The 12,754-nt window shown below is 40.9% G+C and overlaps 1 protein-coding gene across 2 annotated transcripts in view; it reads left to right on the forward strand.

Annotated features, from left to right (window-relative positions):
• The first annotated feature begins 3,090 nt into the window (after positions 1–3,090).
• LOC138201546 (SH3 domain-binding protein 4) overlaps positions 3,091–12,754 on the forward strand; it is a 43,677-nt gene continuing 34,013 nt past the window's right edge. The window contains exon 1 of one of the 2 annotated variants that reach the window (XM_069155139.1): positions 3,091–3,248. The gene's annotated coding sequence lies outside the window, so the exon portion shown is untranslated. Of the gene's footprint in view, positions 3,249–10,425; positions 10,469–12,754 lie in introns of those variants that run through there. The other variant, XM_069155140.1, reaches the window with a different exon arrangement.

Here is a 12,754-nt window from a genome sequence, read left to right on the forward strand (position 1 = left end):
CCGTATGAGCAGCAGGGCTCCGGGGATGCAGTGTTGGTCAGTCAGTCCAGATGGAAATATTATTTATTTCTGTTGTTGTGTCTCTGTGGAGAGTTAACATTGCTACTCTGTTTCTGAACTTTTGACCGCATTAGATTAATTATTATCAGACTCTTGAAAGAATGTTTGAAACTCATTTACTGTCTCCATCTTTACAAACTTATTTTTGATGCCAGACTTGCTTTTAATAATCTTCAACATGTTTCTGGTTACCGTGACGACATGTCTGCTCCTCTCGACTGTGGCTGTAATAGCAGCCACAGATGAGAACATTTCCTGAGCCCCTCTGGAATAATGTGTTGTATATGTGGTTGCTCTAACGTTGTAAAAACTAGTTGTGCATAAATCATTAAAGAGCTGGGGAAGTTTTGTTAAACAAATACCTCTCCGCTGACGTCCTGCTGGTTATAGTCCTGTGGTGTGTCTACTTTCTATGCTATAATGATGCAAAATTGTTTTGCATTGGCGGCGGGCGTGATTTGCATTTTATTGTTGACACCATCTTTTGGAGTCAGAACCTTTCAGATAAGGAAGTTGTTGCTTTTCACATTCTGGAAACACGTCGAACCTCGGACCCAAATAACACTAGACACTGAAAACACAGACTGCTCCACATGTTAGCTGACATTAGATTATGAACACTGAACCATCTGAGAAGTTAAAAACTGTTTGAAAATGGGGAGGCACTTTCCAAAAGTATTTGGCAGGTCATTTGATGTACCATCTGTCTGTCACAGGCTGGTTTCAACCAATCAGATCATTACCTGAACGAACAGTTGCTTCTCGCTGTCTTCACACCTGAACCACACCTGTAGCTGATAGCTACTGTAGCTGGCTGTAGCCCACATTTAGTAGCCGAGACCATATAGACACTATAGGCTATTTGAATGGAGCACAATTTGAGCCAGTGGTTATCTGAAGCCAGCATCAGCAGCACTGCTCCAAACTGTACTTCAGGATTGGCTTCAGCCTCAGGCCCTGCTAGTTTCTGCTTGCACTTACCATTCAGCATATCAACTCTATAAGTTGTTCATATGTCAAATGTGTGAGTTTTGCACCCCGAAGGGCCGAGCGGCAACCAACACTGACATCACCCGTTGCTTTGTGAACTCGCGTTATGAAGCCTCTAATCCTGATTTTGGCCGCCACCATCTTGATAGTTCCACTAGTGGTGACCATATTTGGACAATCTGGCGGGGAGCGAGGGGTACATCTGACTCGATATCAATGGAAACCGAACGATAGCCATAACCTGACTGCACCACAGGCCTGTCAATCAAATAGGCTTTTTGGAGCATATTTTCTAATTATATACAGGATTATTTTCAGATGGACCACCAAAACACGAATAAGGGACGAACAACTTTAGCTGGCAACACCGAAATAACTAGTGGAAAATATTTATTGACTTATTGAATGTCTGGAGGCTTTTTGGAGCCGACCTCCAGCGACACTCGGTGGTATTGCCTCTTAAGGCACGTCGGCATCAGCCTCATTTTTCAGAGCCGGAAGCTACGTCCTCGTTTATGTATACTGTCAATGCAAAGGACCAATAAGAGAAAAAAACAAATTAATACACAAGCATTATGAGTGAAATGTACTCTGAGTGTCCAAGATAAAAGTATATATGTAGAATGTCCCCTTTTCAAGGTGTTACACTATCACATGACTAGATTGTTTTTAATGATGCATTGATGTAATAGTATTATTTTAATGTGGTATAAAATCTAGTTATTTGAGTTTGGTTTGTTTACCTTTATATGTCCCTGAAAGAAAGTGTTTTTTTACCCAAACATATATCATTAATTAAAGTCCTTATTATAGTATGAAAAGACTGAATAGACTCACAATAGTTAGGGCAAATTGACATATAAAAGTTAACTTTAACAGACAAGCTTATTAGTTCAAAATCAATTGTATTTTTTTTTTTTTTAATCCCTGGTTTCTGACTATATAATTATATTTTTGCTTCTGAAATAAAGACAAAGTTTGTTTGATAGCCAAAAATGATTCTTCTAATTTTCGACACAATACTATTATAGGCATACATTTTTTTAAAATGTTTTTTATTGCGTCTTCTTCCTCTTTACAAAGGTTATTTGTTCACTATATTCAGATCTTGGAGTTTGTGAGATACTTATTATAAACATGTTTGCATTGCATCTTCAAGTAAAAAATTCAATAGTACATTAAAATGCAGTTAATTAAAGAAAACTAAAGTGTACTTTTATTGTAAAGTCATTAAAGTGTCATATTTCCAGTCATAAGAGTACTTTATACATGGATCATGGATTCACACTAATGCTGTAATAAAAAACAATTAAAAAAGAACATTTGCGTGAGCATGTAATATATTTTAACCCAGTTCCAGGATTCTACAACTATTAATACAAACAAACAAAAAAATAAAAAAATCCCATCGCGCCTCAGCTCCAGCTGCTGCTCTATGTTGTGTCTGTGTGTGTCTGTTTGTGTGTGTGTGTGTGTGTGTGTGTGTGTGTGTGTGTGTGTGTGTGTGTGTGTGTGTGTGTGTGTGTGTGTGTGTGTGTGTGTGTGTGTGTGAAAATCCAGAGTTCAAATTGTAACAACATACTGTGTTTACATACTGGGTAAATGATTGGTCTTGGTCTTCTACATATTAAAATATTAATAAGCTATTAATATTTGAATATTTTGGGGTAGTATACTAGGCTATCCACAATGCAATTTAAGTATAGTTGATTATGAGTGTACAGTCATACTGGGGGAGAAATTCATTGCAATATTTAGCACAAAAACGTACAAATTGATATTAAATTGTTAAAACCAATATAATCATAAATAGCCTATGTGATAAAAACACTTCAAGGCAGTTTTGTCTGTTAATATTTTTAAAGAATCCATTTATAAATGATATAATATTGAATACATATTTAGAAGTACATTTGAATGTGGTTAAAGTATGTGCAGATGTCATCGTAGCTGCTTGGTGCTCAGTCAGAGCCGTGTTGAACCGGTGACGTGACATCACGTCCTTATGGAAATACATCCCGGTGAGGCCCCTCCCCGTCCCGGTGACATCAGCCGGAGCTCCGCTGCTTTCCTCCAGGAGCCCTCGGTGGATCCGCGCACACATCCAGGACCTCCGCCGGGAGAGCTCGACCTGAACGCACGGCGCCTTCTCGGCTGTTCTCGCTTTTATATATCGGACAAAAACAAGACTCCGCCAGGTAAGCTGCCATCTTCCTCTGGTCCTCATCTTCCTCCGTGTCTGTTGGAAACGTTTTGGTTTTGTTTTTTTTAAGGGGGAGAACATTTTTTTTTTACAAGCTGCAACTTTTCTCCGTCTGAATCCTGCTCCAGTGGCGCGTATGTTGCGGTTGTAGTTGATACATCGACGGTTAATCGACACGGTTTGGTTTTGATAGTCTTCCCGAGTCCTCTGTCTCCGACTTTAACTGTCTTTTTGTTGCTGTCTCGCTGTTTGTTGGACCGGTGCAGCGTCTCTGGGTGTAACTCCCCTGTCTGCTGGACAACTACACTCACGGTTGTTTCCGCTGCGCCTCTTCTGCTCCTCTGATGTCATGAAAAGTGTTTTTACAATCGGTCTGAAGTTTAAAAGCCGCGTGAAGCCGTAATAACCGTGAGATGTTGAGCCCACTGTGTGCTGGTGCTGGTGGTGCTGCTGCTGGTGGTGGTGGTGCTGGTGGTGCTGGTGGTGGTGGGCACCGGTTGCCATGACATCGAATTAAAAACAACAGTGATTTCCAGTGAGGATTGGACGTCACCTTCCTCCCCACCATCACCATCACCATCACCATCCCCTTCACAGCCAGCTGTCGGGTCACCACTGAGGAGTTCAGGGCTTCAACCAGCTTTACTCAAGTTCTGCAAAACATTTATCAATCACACATTATGTCATGTCCCGCAGCCTCCCCCATGTTGTTGAGTCTTGGCTTGTCAGCAACTTTTGTTTATATTTTTGTTTACATTGAGCTCATTTGTGGTGAAGTTACAGTCAACATTTCCCGTTGAACTCAAGAGATGCTTGAAAACATCAAACGCTCACCAGGGAAAGTAAACTGGAATTCAAATGCCGATAAAAGAGGAGAAACACAGTGTGTGTGCTGTTGTAATGTGATGTGGAGCTGAAGAACGAGGCCACCTGGAAACGTTGGCAGGCTCCACTTCATGTCATGCAGGTGATGACACACAACCAGAAGTCCTGCTGTGACATGAACATGGATCAGATGCTAAAATGAGTGTTTCTCGTATGTATTTCACGGGTAGATGACTTGATGCTATGATGGAAAGAAAAGCTGAGTCCAAGTATCCAGATGTATTATTGTTTTGTGTTATTATCTGATGGCTGGGTTTGTTCTGTATACAAGGATAGTTGCTGTTTATTTCAACCTGGCATAGTTTCCATCAACATGACTACCACGACTCTATAGGTTGTGCTAACTCTCCGCCTCCGTTGTCGGGATTTAAGGGATTTTTACAAAACAGTTTGACAAACGCATGAACTCCCTGCAGCCTCCTAAACGACCGGGTTTTATTTGTCATTTCAAACGTTTGTCTTCAATTCTAAAAATCTGGAAAGTAGCGGCTTGCAACGGGCATTTTTACTAAATCGTTCCACTGTGCAGTTCTTGCTTGACAACCGCTGCACGATAAGAGACTCCAGTCACAACTTGTTGCTCTGCAAACTGTCCTGAACACAAATCAGTCCCTCCTGAATTTTGCAGGTTTTTTCGTGACTGTTGGGATCAAAATACTTGATTTTGGAACAACTTTTCTCAAAAACTGTGAAGCAATTTGCGAGGATTTAATGTGATTTTGTTGCAGTAAAATTACAGGAATTGGCAACAATTGCAAGTGAAGAAAGTGAATAATTTTTCTTTTGTTATTGTTGTTTTGTTTTGAAACATATTTATCTTGATTTATCCCCCATGTGGGGAAGTTTGGATGTTGCAGCTGCAGTGAGATCACTATTACCTACGTAGTACCAGTGCACCTACCAATATACAATACACAGACTGCATCTCCTGAAAAACAAAGTCTCTTAAATGGTTTTAAAATCATAGTTAACATGTTAACTCATGTAAATGAACATGTTCCCAATGATTAGACCAAAGGGCTCCAACCAGCTACCTGGTAGCTGGTGAGCTGCTGGCTGAGTATGTGTGTCGATATGTTCACATGAAAGGAGCTTTGTCAGCTGGTTTGGTGGAGCTCAGCTGCGTGAATAAATGTTACATGAGTAGCTCTCGAACAGTTTCATTTAGTCAAAGTATCGCTCAGAGTAAAAAAAGGTTGGATTAGATTGACTCTAAGGATAAGATCATATTTGCCATAGATCATTTTACTTCAGTTTTTCATTTTTTCTCGTGGTTTGTTTTGATGCTGTGAGGATGAAGAGCCTCACTGACTGTAAATGAGGAGATATAAAGCAGGTTTAGTTAAGAGCGGCTGCTGCGATGCCTTCAGCAGTGCTTCTATTGAGCACATTAATTGCAGGGAAACTGTGTGAATTTAGCAGAATTGGGAAACTGCTGAAATATTGTGAAGATGGGTTGAATTTGCATTCCGGCGATTAATGCTACGGCAGAATCGTGATTTCCCATCGGAGCTGACAATCATCAAAGAACGCCACCCGGCAGACTATCGTGTGTAATCAACATTTTGAAAGTGCATCATGTTGGATCCAAACATCTAAAAGACTCATCAAACATTATAAGAATAGAAACATATTCACTGTTTTGACCTTTTTCTTAATGCTGGGCAATATATCGATAGATATGTCAATACCTTGATATTGTCTTAAATGTTGGGTATTGTAATGTTTAATAGTCTTTTACAGTAAAGTGATGTAACTCTCTGAACTTACCAGACTGTTCCAGCTGTTGTGTTAATTATTTTCTTCGTCATTATATCCAAATTACTTAGGTTTGTCTTCTCTGAGTAAATATTTTGCGAAAGCACCAAAAGTCAATACGATATTTTCAAAATGTTGATATTGAGGTATCTGGTTAAAAATAACATGGTATTGATATAATGTGCTACAAAGCATCTTCAATGCTGTGATTAGAGTTAGTGGGGACATCGCTGGAATTAAATCTATTAGGACGAGTTTTTACTCAGATTGTATAAAAAGAGTAATTGTATAAACTTTCGTAATGTTTGCTGTATTTTTTGCTTCTGTATGCTGCTGTAGCGAAAAGAAAATTCCCCTCGGGGATTAATAAAGTAAATACCTACCTACCTACCTATTGAATCAGAAAACAGTGTTTAACTGCTCACAACATGGAAGCAAGCAAGTATCAGCCGTGTGCGAGTTGATGTTGTTGTGATGCAATAAATAGAAACCAATGGTTGCTGAGGGAAAAGCACAACTTAAAAAATACAAAGAAGTTAACTGAAAAATAATAATATAATTGTACACGTTTGTAGCAAACCTGGAAATGATGATATGCTGCAAGTTGTCCAGCAGTGAAGTTAGTTTGATACTCAAAGAGACTTCCTGCATCACACGAGGATCAGTTTGGTGATTCAGCAGCACGTTGAACAGCAGCAGTTGTTTTCTGATGGATGTGGCATCACAACCATCAAGAGTTGTTTACCCCGACGTGATATTCATGCTGAATAATACATGAATGCCATATGTTAGGTGTGAGTGGATTTGTGCCCACGTTTAGAGAGCTGGTCGAGACTCTGATCTTGTTTACGTAAGAGAAACCAACACACAGCTGAACAAACCCCAGCAGTGTGAAAAGGAAGAAAAGATGAACCTTCATCGCGGCGCCGACTCACCATGTTTTAAATCAGAATCCTGAATCATTACGAGGTTTCTGCCTTTGAATCAGAAAGCAGGTGTGTGTGGACAGATATCATCAGTCCCAGTGACGGAAACACTGCATTCACAAAAAAGCAACAGAGGCTCTGCAGACGCATAAAAGTACATTTATAAAAACATTTTGAAAAGTGATGCAGAGAAAAACGTTTTAAAGGACCGTCGTTAGCTCAACAGCTAACTGACTGAGTGACTCCGACAAATATTAAATCAGACTTTCAACAAAGACACATCAGGAGCTGGAGCTCTTCCAGTTGAAGTCCCACAACCTGTGAGAAGAACTGAATACTTGCACGTCTAATGCGTTCACATTTGTTTGTGTTAAACTTCAACCCAGTTTTTCATAATTGTGTAACCTGTTGTTTATGTTATTGATAAATATTATTTTTCTGTCCATCCAGTAATCAGTTATTAACTAATCCTTTCGGCTCTAATATGTTCGTATCGCTTATATAAACATGCATTAACCAAAATAAAACTCTAAAATGGTTACCATATATCACACAAATAATATAATACTAAAAAAACAAAAAAAAACCATTGGAAAGCAAAAATTGACAGTGACAGTGTTTTTGACTAAAACACGGCAGGTTGTTTTAACTTTGTCTGTAGGCTGCAGCACAAAGTAGGAAATGACAACAATAACCACAAAATGGACAAAAATGAAGCCATTTGACAATATTTACTCACGATAGAAGCACAAGAAATCACGGAAACATGACCGAATGAGGAAGGAAGATAAAACGTGCAGACGAACCGTCTGACACGCCGCCGGTGGGATACGAAGCCGCGTCGCACACGTGGTGGAATATGCGGTTCGGTGCAGAGTTATTGTCAACTCCTGTTTGGTAAAAGCTCGTCATTGTGTTGTTGCTACCTGCTTTTAAAGGCTTTACTAGAGTACAGTGACGTCTCGGTACTCACCAGGCTGTTCTGTTATTTGCCGTTACCCTAATGTACAGATAGACACATCGACAGCAACAAACTTTGGATACCACTTTTAATTTTATACACATTTAATACCGCCACTGACCTTAAGAAATATTAATTTACAATTCTTTACCTTTTAAAAACACAACTATTTTTTTAGGCCTCTGCTTGAAAATTGCATACCCATAATAAAAAGAGTATATCTCTGCAACCACAAGGTGAATAATGTTGGTGTAATAATAAAGGGAACACTTTAGCACTTTAGTAGCTTAAAATGGCACTTACTGATAGCACTTTGTAGTTTGGCTTTCTTGAAAACAAATTTTATTTTCTTGTTTCTTGTTGTTCTGGGTTTTGTACCCTCGTGGTTGAAATGCACTTATTGTGAGTCGCTTTGGATAAAAGCATCAGCTAAATGAAATGTAATGTAATGTAATGGAACACTTGTGAGATTTCTTCAGATGTGTAAATATCAGTATATATGTCCATATTTTAATAATAGTTTTGCTAAGTCTTCTCCCCGGCCCCCAATTGGGGGCCTCTTGGTCTTAAAAGGTTAAAAAGGACCACAGATGCTGGTGCTTCACTTCCAAAGCGTACTCTGTTGTTTGACACTGTTGAACCTGATTTCCTCTCATTTGTCAACAGAATGAAAATCCATTCAAATTTGATGGAAATAGTGCAACATGGAAGGTCATTCATTAAGTTTATTACCACAGCTTGTCTTTACATGTCTGTGTTAATATGGGGGCGTTGGAGGTGCTGGTGGGCGGTAGGCAGGTGGAGGCAGTCTATTTGCTATGCTAAGATAATATTAGCCTGCAGCTGTGAGTGGTGTCGATCTTATCTTAATTTATGTTAGAAAAGAATGAGGGCAAGGCGGGTTTATTTGTAAGACATTTCAAACTCACAGGGAGCTCAAAGCGCTCTGCATAGATCACTACTCTCACTGATTCATACATTTGTACGTTCACAGAGCAGAACGGTGTATGTGGGAACAAATACAAATAAACTACAGTGTGCGTTCATGGTAATGAGGGAACAGTGCAGCAGCGTGGCTCACTCATGCAGATACAAACACCATACCTGCATTTAGGATCAGTTACTTGACAGTTTGGTTGTTTTCATGGAAATTGATGACAATAAAATTAACTTAGAATACCACCAGAGTTTGAGTGTTGAAGAGATACCCATAAATAAACAAAGAAATGTCCTCACAACCACGTGTTGCTCAAACATCCTGAGCAACAAAACTAAACAACTAAAAAAAAAGAGAACACTAGCACCAGTGACGAGCTGGATTAAGTTCACGTCAGTGGTTCTCAACTGGTTTATCCTCAGTACCCACATTTTTCTCTCATTAATTAAATAAATCAATAATTAAGTCCCAACCCAAATTTCTGAAATTCAACATCCTTTTTTGCAAATAGTTCAGTCATACATGCCTTCATGTACTATTTAAAACTAAGAAACAAAAGAAATGCACCAAGTGCAAAAAAAACCCCTGAAATATCTTGAACTACAGGTATATATTTAAGTTTCATGATCCTCATCAAGTTCCAGGAATCTAAATTCAAGTGTGAGAAATATGAAACAAAAAGGCAGACTTACTGTATGTGGAACTAAATGGTAGAAGCACTTATCTAATCTGAACGTGTATACAAATGCTGGAATGAGAGCTCATTTGCGATGTGGGTCACTGGGTTGTGAACCTATTCTGAAGCCTCCAGTTCAGATTTTTGCCGTCGCCATCTTGCTATTTTGGAGCCAGAAGTGACCGCGTGTGGACGAGCTGGAGAGGAGCGAGTGGTGGATCTGACTTCATCTGATTGGAAACCCGAGCACACCCACCTGTAGTAGAAACCTGACTGATCCACAGACACGCCCTAATATCGAATTAATGATGGGATTATTTTCAGATGGACCGCCAGAAAACTAATAAGAAGGAGTGACTTTAGTGAATGACACTATTCTGTCTTGTGGAGCCGCATCACGTGAAATAAAAGGTCGGCAGAATAGTTTTCTTTCACGCACACATCTGTGACCCACTCAAGTGGTTTTAGAGACTGAAGATCGTATCTGGTCTCTTTTTACTTCGAACATGTGTTGCTTCGTTTGGCTGACTCGTCACCTCAGTCCAGACTGTCGTCCTCTCTCTCAGACATTTGATAAACCACACAGTAACTCCAGCAGTAACAGCACCGTGGATGATTGCAGTGCAGATTTAATTAAGTGCAGCGTGAGTGGCGTTAACGTGGCCGAACTGGAACTGCAGGTCTGCGAGAGTCTGCGGAGGAAAGATGTTTTATCACTCTTACTTCATCCTTACTTCACCGAGGGCCTGAGCTTGTGTTTCAGCTGGACTTGAATGGACTTCATTGTGTGAACGAATGCATGTGATTCCAGATAAGAGTACCCCCACCCTTCCTCACTCCCCCCTCCTTACCCCCCTCCAGGGGTGAACGTGCGTGTCCTGGTGTCGCTGAAGCTCGGTTCCAGCTGATTACAGCTGGAGTTACGACAGCGAGGGCACGGCTGCTGCTGGCATCGTACGAGCAGCCGCCCCCGTCCCCCACCCCCTCCACCCCCCACACAAACACCCCCCAGCCCAGGGCCACCCTCGTCAGCTTTGCTTGTCGGGAACTGAAGCCAGCCATTATACCAGGGGTGAGTCATTCTGGAGCTCGGTCTTCCCCTAACAACCTCCCCCTTCCTTCACGCTCAGCATCAGCTGAGGGAGAGTTCACTGCTGCCTGCTGGGCATCTGTACATGTCATCAGGAAGGAAAAACTCCATTTATCAGTGTGATTTCTATCTAGTTCGTGTGAACAGTATGTCCTTGCATTGTTGTTTTGCATTCATAACTGCAGGAGCATTTTAGCAGGTTGGCTGTGAGACTTCAGGGGAGGCGGCGATCGTCGGTCGGTCGTTTGGTTCTGAGGAGAGTTTGAGGCGTCTGGCACAACTTGATACTCAGGCGAGGTGCAGGGAGCACAGACAACAACACAATCGTTTTCTCTCATTGGATGGTCACTGTCACGGCAGGACATTGTAGTCATAAATCGTCGCCTTGATTTGGCAGAGAGACATTAAACAGTACTTCTTAGTCCCCGACCAATCACAGCTTGTCTTTCACGACCTGTATGATGTCATTGAGATGAAGGATCCATGGACCAACAACTGGAAACAAGAATGTAAACAAACCACGGTATTAGATCTATTTGTTTTCTAAAATAAGCAAAACCAGATGTTTTTGATAAAGATCCCATCAATCGAGTAAACAATTATGATCAGGGTGTGGATGGACAGACATTTAACCTGCTAAAGGACACACTTATCAGAGCTCTTTGTAACTCTGTAACTGTTTCTAAATCACTCATATTTTCTGGCATGTCTTTAATGACACTAAACGCAGACACTAAACAATATTTAAATCTGCAAGAAGCTAATTCCTGGTACGACTGTTTTGCCATTTTAAATAACTGCAACTGCAACCAAACAAAATATGTGTTTTATTCATATTTTGGCTGCGTAGATGAAGGGGGCTTTTCAGATTAAGGTGTCCGATGAAGCTGCAGCTGTTGGAGAATACCAAACAAAAATATTGTTTTACTAGTGCTGCTGGACAAAAGCCACCATTGTGTTTCTTGTCTTTAACAGAGGGTCCGAGATCACAATCATTTCTGGGTAAAATAATTAAAGCTGCAGATATTTTGATGTTATTTCCAGTCAGTGCAGAGCAGCAGTGCAGTTTGAAACAACACAACTCTGTCAAAATTGAGGTACTACACAAGTAGGAGTCCTAACATGTATCGTACTGTTCGTTAACGTACTCAGGGAAGGATGTCTTTTGGAACACAGCATAATGTTCCAGTCACTGATGTCAATGTGGACAATAAACTGACTCAATTACAAGTGTTTGATAACCAGATTTGAGGCATCACTGCAAAAAAAAACGTTCCACCTATATGTCAGTATCGCAATTACTTCCTGATATCGGAATTGGCCCTAAAAATCCAGTGTCGGTCTACGTTTAGTGACAAGTAATGGTCGTAGAAGGAAACAAAGATGGCGTCCGTGCAGTAATGTGCACTGCCGTGCTTTCGCTGCTTTCACGTCCTATCCGAGTTGACGCAAGCGGGAGCCAGGCTACTCTGGTGCCACCGTCAGGAATAACTTCACTTCCTGTCCCACTACAGCAAACAAAATAGTAAATGTTCACTCATCCTTCAGTGTTGTTCTCTGCTGCATAATTAAACTCACACCTCACTGCTAGCATGGCGTCCCACTCTGGTCTGGTCTTGCTGAAGTAAACGAAGGGAGTGAGTTGTGTGTGTGTGTGTGTGTGTGTGTGTGTGTGTGTGTGTGTGTGTGTGTGTGGTGTGTATATTGCCATTGTTTTCAGGATCGTGACAAGACTGATAACACTGACAGCAGCCCAGTGAATTTCCTGCTAAAGGCCCATGATGGCAGTTCAACGTGATCCCTAACCTCTTTATCGTCGTCAGAATGAGACGTTTTTCCTCTTTTTTCCCTCCTCCTTCACTTGAATAATACATGATTTCATTTGGAGCTCAGCATTCCTCACATTCCTCCTCGGTGTGTTTATAGTGTGCAGAAAAAGAACGAGTGCAGTTTAGGCAGAAATCCCACCGAATACATTTCTGGCTGCAGAAGAAGAAAACTTAACATCTGTGTCCAACTGTGGAAAATCGACCATAAACGTGTAAATATGGCCATAAGAATCAGAGGTGTTTTAAGGTGCACAGTTTTTGTTGCACCTGGCCAGCAGCAGATACTCAGAGGAGAGTCTGGAAGTCAACAGCAGAAAAAAGAGTCGGCATGTATGTTGTTTTGGACCCGAGGCTGTGCGGTCCGCAGGCGAGCAGGAGCTCAGGCTGCTGACAGTCAGGAAAATGAAATAATGAATATGGTGTGTTAAAGAAAAAAAAC

Source organism: Embiotoca jacksoni, unplaced genomic scaffold (assembly GCF_022577435.1).
Source record: "Embiotoca jacksoni isolate LCO1_2020_lvr unplaced genomic scaffold, fEmbJac1.0.p SCAF_2, whole genome shotgun sequence".
Taxonomy (NCBI): Eukaryota; Metazoa; Chordata; class Actinopteri; family Embiotocidae; genus Embiotoca; species Embiotoca jacksoni.